Raw genomic sequence first — 6,000 nt, 5'->3', positions numbered from 1 at the left:
CCGCTTTACCAGTAACAGGGCAGACATGTATGGTCGTCCTTCCAGGTTTGCATCCTTCAGCCGTCTGATTGGCCGGAGGCGCGATGACATCACATCATACGTGTGGTAGCTGATGTTGACAGCACAGGGCTCTGAAGACATGACATGGGTGGCTGTTCCTTCAGAGCGCATGCACCAATGAAGTCATTGGCTGCATGCAATGTAAATATCTCCTAAACAGTGCAAGTTTAGGAGATATTTACAGTACCTGTAGCAAACATCCCAACCTGAAAAAACTCATTTCAGGGAGGTGGTGCTCCATGCCAGCTTCCCCCAGAATTCATCAACTGGCAAACTTTTGTAGTTTGGCACCAGTCGTTCAAGGTTAGTTGAGACATAATCCATGACTTTCAAGTGGAGCTGCTCTGTCATCTGCCTTGATCACATTTGGAATTCTCTCTGCCAAAATCAAAATCTGCTCTGGATTCACCTCGTCTTGGTTCTCCATGTTGACCAGACAGTTTCTTTAAAATTTGATCTTTCATTGGGAACTTCTCCAAGATTTCTTTAAAGCTCTTGGCATAGAATGATCTGACCTCTTTAAAAACTGATTTGTCTTGTAATGGGGTAGCTCTTGTCCTTCCTCACTTAACTGCCTCCTTGCCAGGTACCCAATAAAAAGCTCTTCATCTGGGAGGTGAATTTTACTGTTGCTTACATTGATTTCCTCAATGTTTTGTTCTCTCATTACCTTTTGGCTTTATAAATCTGCTTGCAATTGCATGAAGGAGCTTGTGTACACTCTGATGCAACATGAGGAGGACAGGTGCCTTGTTTTGAAAAATCAAATTTAAATTTGTCAAAGCATTGTGTGACGTTATGGAGAAAGCATGCATATAGTTTATTTTGGGGATCTTTTCAGCCTTTTCTGAATATGAGCTGACTTCTGATTCTCACTGTTTGACTGAAAATATGAAAGAAAAGCTGGCCACTGGTAGAGCAGATTGTCCAAACCTTTTCCTAAAGAAAGCCAGCGTTTAGGACAATGCTTTTGGACTCTCTGCTGGGCAACATTGCAAAACTCTTAACTCTTTTAGGTCTTCTCTTTGGAACTTTTCTCAAAGTAGTAGTATGTCAATGAGCAGTTCCTCAGGTGACGCTGAGAGCTCCTTACCGGCAGTTTTGGTGCAAATGTTGACTAGGTGACTTGGACAGCCAACACTGTAAATATGAGGGGCTGTGCTTTCACTCTGTCAATAGAGAATTGAGTACTGTCTGTGATACTTTTTTTTTTTTATTTGCACTAACATACAATTTTTTCAGGACAAGTATTCGGGGTATGTCCCCTTCAAGGTCCAAGCAGTACTGTTTCACAAAATTGTTTAGCAGAATGGTAAAAAAACCACAATCTCTAAGCTAAAGGGAAAAAAAGAAACAAATTTAACTGGGAATGCTAATAAAACTAGCATAGTTAGTGAGATAAGACAGAGGGAGAGCTGACCAGCTGATTGGCTCCCCTCTAGCCAATCGAAATGTGCGCGTGCATCCAGCAGCACACGTGCGCCCCCACTATCTGCTACACAAAGTGATGTACAGGTATGTCATTTCACGTAACAGCCGACCTGCAGCGGCTGGTCGGCAAGTGGTTAAAGGAATTTTAAATTTTTATTGTTGCACTTTAAGCATAACTGAAAAATTTGCATTGATACATGCCCCCCCAGGGCAGTACCCGGACCCCCATACCCCTTTTATGACCAACTACTTACATATAAGCCTTCAAAATTGGCACTTTTATTTTTTCTTGTTCAGCTCTCATAGACTTTAATGAGGTTCACTGTTCGGGTTAGAACATTTCCCATTTGGGAGTTCTGCTGCAAACCGAGCAGGGGGGTATTTGTCCCATGTCTACTATTTAGAACAGTATTTTGTCCTAACTCTTCAGATGGCTAGCGTTTGGGGCCCAGTTGTACCATTGGTGCACATGAAAAATGGTCCCAGTCAAGCCTACATGCAACAGTAAGGATACTATATGGCTGTTTGGTCAGTTCCGAAAGAGCTCAGTCTCTCAGATAGTAAATCCCCACAGCAGCCGTTTGCTCATCCCAGCAATATTGCAGCTGATTTTCCAGTCCCACACAGTGATTAGTTCACTCTCTGCTCTGCACCCAGCTGCCTCTGGCTGTTGGCACTCCCAAACTCAGCACTCTGGATCCTACTTAGGCCACTGACATGCAGCAGTGATGGTGCACACTGGAAGGCGATGTGCACTCTCAGATCTCCCTCACAGCAAAAGGAAGTTATGCCCTGTACAGCCTGAGAATATTCAGCTCTTTTTCCTCCTCCTAGTACCCTCTCTCTGGGAAATGCAGTTGAAAAGCTCTTGGTTACAGTAGAGTTTCTCTCCTCTGGATTACAGTTCCCACAGTACAGTGCCTGACTCAGGCTTTTGAACTCTTCCTGCTTGGCAAAAGCATTCCTGATCGCGACACACTAGTGAAATATTGTCTCTGCCTGCTACCTGTACTGACCCTGGCCAGTTTATTGACCACATTTCTGCCTGCTGTCTGGACCAACCCTTTACCTATTTATTGACCATTTCACTGCTTGATACCTGGACTGACCCGTCTGCATGTCCAACTGACAACATTCCTGCAAGACACCAGTACCAGCCATCCCTTGTGGACAACTGCACTCCTTACCTCTCACTTACATAGTCCACAGAAGTTTTGAATTTTCACCCGGTATTTCAGAATTAAAAAAAAATGCTTTCTGGGAGCTGACTTCCTGTATTGTCTTATGACCTTCCAGGAAACCTCATATTCTATCATGCACTGCCTTATGCTATTATCACAGAATGGGGTGTGTTTTTCCACTCTGGATTATGCCTACTTCACTCCTATATCACCTTTTTTTTTTATAAACACTCACTTTCCTAATTCTTCCTTTAAGGCGGCCATACACTGTACAATCTACACTGTACAATCTACTTTAGATTTACTATCGGCTATTTAGTGCAAGGACCTGCCTGATTTGATACAAATTGAACATTTGGGCAACATTCGCCGTGGTTTTCCAAGACACACTGTTTCTAGGCATTATTTAGAGTGCCACCACAAAAAGTCAACTGGCACCAAAATAATTGCCATAGACAAGTTTACTCCACACTGGAGAGGCAGTAACGTGAGAAGAGAGATCTCACGCCTGGAGGCCAGATGGATATTTGATTTCAAGTGCTATAATCCCTTTGGTCTCAACGTGGACTGGGATGTCAACTGTTTCATAAACAACAGTTGAGGATTATGTTGACATCCCACTCCACTTGTGTTATGGTTCATCTCACAGTGTCGGAGAAGGCTTTTGGTTTAGGATCCTCTAGTGAGCTTTTTAGTATTTTGGATGTTCTATACATTTTTTATTGAGAGATTCACTTTTTTGTATCAAATACAATTTAGATGACCGTTTTCATGTTTCATGCTGCTGACCATTGATTTTATCTTTCATGGGGGGCTTACAGCATAGGATATATTTGTGTTATGGGTTGTGTATTTATGCTGTTTTTATAGTATATTATGGGGTTTTTTTTACTCATGTGTATGTGTTTTTTGTGCCCCACCATGTATATTATAAGTGTATTTATGTTTTTAATTTTTACCATTACCGTATGGAAATCTGATTATTTCCAGTAGAACACGTGGTGACATGTCAGTCGACTATGTTATGTGTGAGTTCAGGAGCGGTGCCTTCAAGTTTGTCCCCAGTGGCCGGGAGGCTAATGTGCCAGGTGTTTCTTCCTATTCAGCACTCCATGGTCGACTTCCACTGCGGGTGGAAGTGCTTCACCGCGCTACCATTAGGAAACAGGAAGTGCGTCATCACGCACGCCGCAACCGGAAGTGCATCATCGCGCACCGGAAGCGGCAGTGCGTCATCGCGCACCGGAAGCGGAGGTGCGTGATTGCACCTTGAGCTAAGGGGACATTATTTAAGAGCGTGCTGCACATGGGGGGCTTTGCCTTTGACAACGCCTATAGCAGGACGAAACGCGTCAGACACGCCAGCCCCCCATGCAGACACGTTTGTAGCCGCGACCATCATCTTTATTACTACATGCCTGTATCAAGCAGTTAACATGTGAGTGCTTTTACCATTGTTTTATCAATACATTTGTACATACTTCACTATGTGAGTCCCCATTTGTATCTTTGGAGGAACACCAATGTCTATTACTTGGGGTATATGAAGTTGACAGAGTCTATGGTCCTGTTTGAACATTCCGTGGAGGATTGGAGGAAGATTCGGTGCGGGCCCTTCCTTGATGATCGTTTACACCTCATGCTTGGTGGACCTTCCTTAACAGGGGGTCTAAATTTCTGGTAAGGAGACAACCTTATTTTTTCGCACGTGGTGATCGTCAGGAATGTATTTGCACGATTGGTGTTGGAATATACGAGCATATCTTTCTACACCTGAATAATCAGCCTCAGACGGACTTTTGTGGACTCTGTTTATTTCCTTCACCAAAAATATATAGCAGAATAAATAATGGCCTAAATTGATGAAGACATTGGATTTTATATTTTTTTGTTTTTTTATTGGATAGGATTTATAGCATAAAGTAAAAAAATATTATTATTATTTTTTTTTTTTAATCAAAATGGTCACATTTTTGGTTTATAGCACAATAAATAAAAAGCGCAGAGGTGATCAAATACCACCAAAAGAAAGCTCTATTTGAGGAAAAAAAGGACATCATTTATTTATTTTTTTGGGTACAGTGTCGCATGTCAGCGCAACTGCCAGGTAAAGTAACGATGTGCCGTATCCCAAAAAATGGCCGGTCATAAAGGGGGGTAAACCTTCTGGGGCTTAAGTGGGTAAAGCCCAACTCCAGGCTACTTTTACATTTACCCATGTAGTTGGAACCCCCAGCCCTACTCCCAAGGGTTAAATGCTCTTTTGACTGGGGGGGGGGTTGAATAAATTGAAATACTTACCTTATTCCTCCCATTCATGAAGCCAATGCCTGCTTGTGCCTCGCAGCTCTCCATCATCATCATGTACAATGCAACACCAGAACTCCTGTAGGGTACATGAGAACGGTGAGGGTCCTCCTACAACAATGAAGATCAGCGGAGATCACTGGTGAGGAATGGGGTAAGGGTTAGTAATTATTACAGTCCCCCCTATCTAAAAAGTAATTTACCCATACAAGGCAGGGCTGGATTAAGAACATCATGGGCCTGGTGCTGAGGATTTTGGTGGTTCAGGGCTTCAGGTATGAATGAACACAGTCTGTAAACGGTAAGAATCAGTACCCAGAGAGCAGGGGGAATCTGATGGACAGTCTGGGGTGAATGGTGCAGGGGGTGGGGGCAATCATGAGCACTGATCTCCCTCTATGGCTCACAAAGGAAGCAGCTGAAAGTTGCAGGAGGGAGAAGAGGAGAAGCAGCTTTCAGCTGCTTCATAGAGAGTCAAAGAGGGTGATTGGTGCTTGTATTTGCCCCTACCACCGCACCCATAAACCTCCCACTGTCATATTTCCCCTGCTGCAGAATGTGGCAGGAGCCATGTGGCCCTCCTACTGGCCCTGAGCCGAACAATCAGCCTGCCCCTACTGGGCCTATATTAAAGTAGGGGCCTGGAGCTGCAGCTCCAATAGCCCCTATGTTAATCTGGCCCTGATACAAGGCATACAATGCTGGAGGAGGGGGGCACCACTGCATGGGTAAATTTAACAGAAGCCAGTGTTTGACCTCAATCACGTTATTGCATATTCCAAAATCAAGCCAATCAATTCAACATGAATGGTGGCACAATGCACCACTGTCTACTAGCATGCATGTGGAGCCAGTCCTTGGAAAACTACAGCAATTACCAATTAATTACTTTTGTTTTTATAGTATATCTCTATAACTAACTGGTAGAATTATTTCCAGAAGAGAAACTTAAAGTAGAACTATGGGCAAACCCTTCCTTTTTTTTCTCATTTTGGATAGAGCAATGTAAGGGTATTACCCC

Source organism: Pelophylax lessonae (genome assembly GCF_965119305.1).
Source record: "Pelophylax lessonae genome assembly, chromosome: 12".
NCBI classification, from domain to species: Eukaryota; Metazoa; Chordata; class Amphibia; order Anura; family Ranidae; genus Pelophylax; species Pelophylax lessonae.
This window is presented reverse-complemented; position numbering follows the sequence as displayed.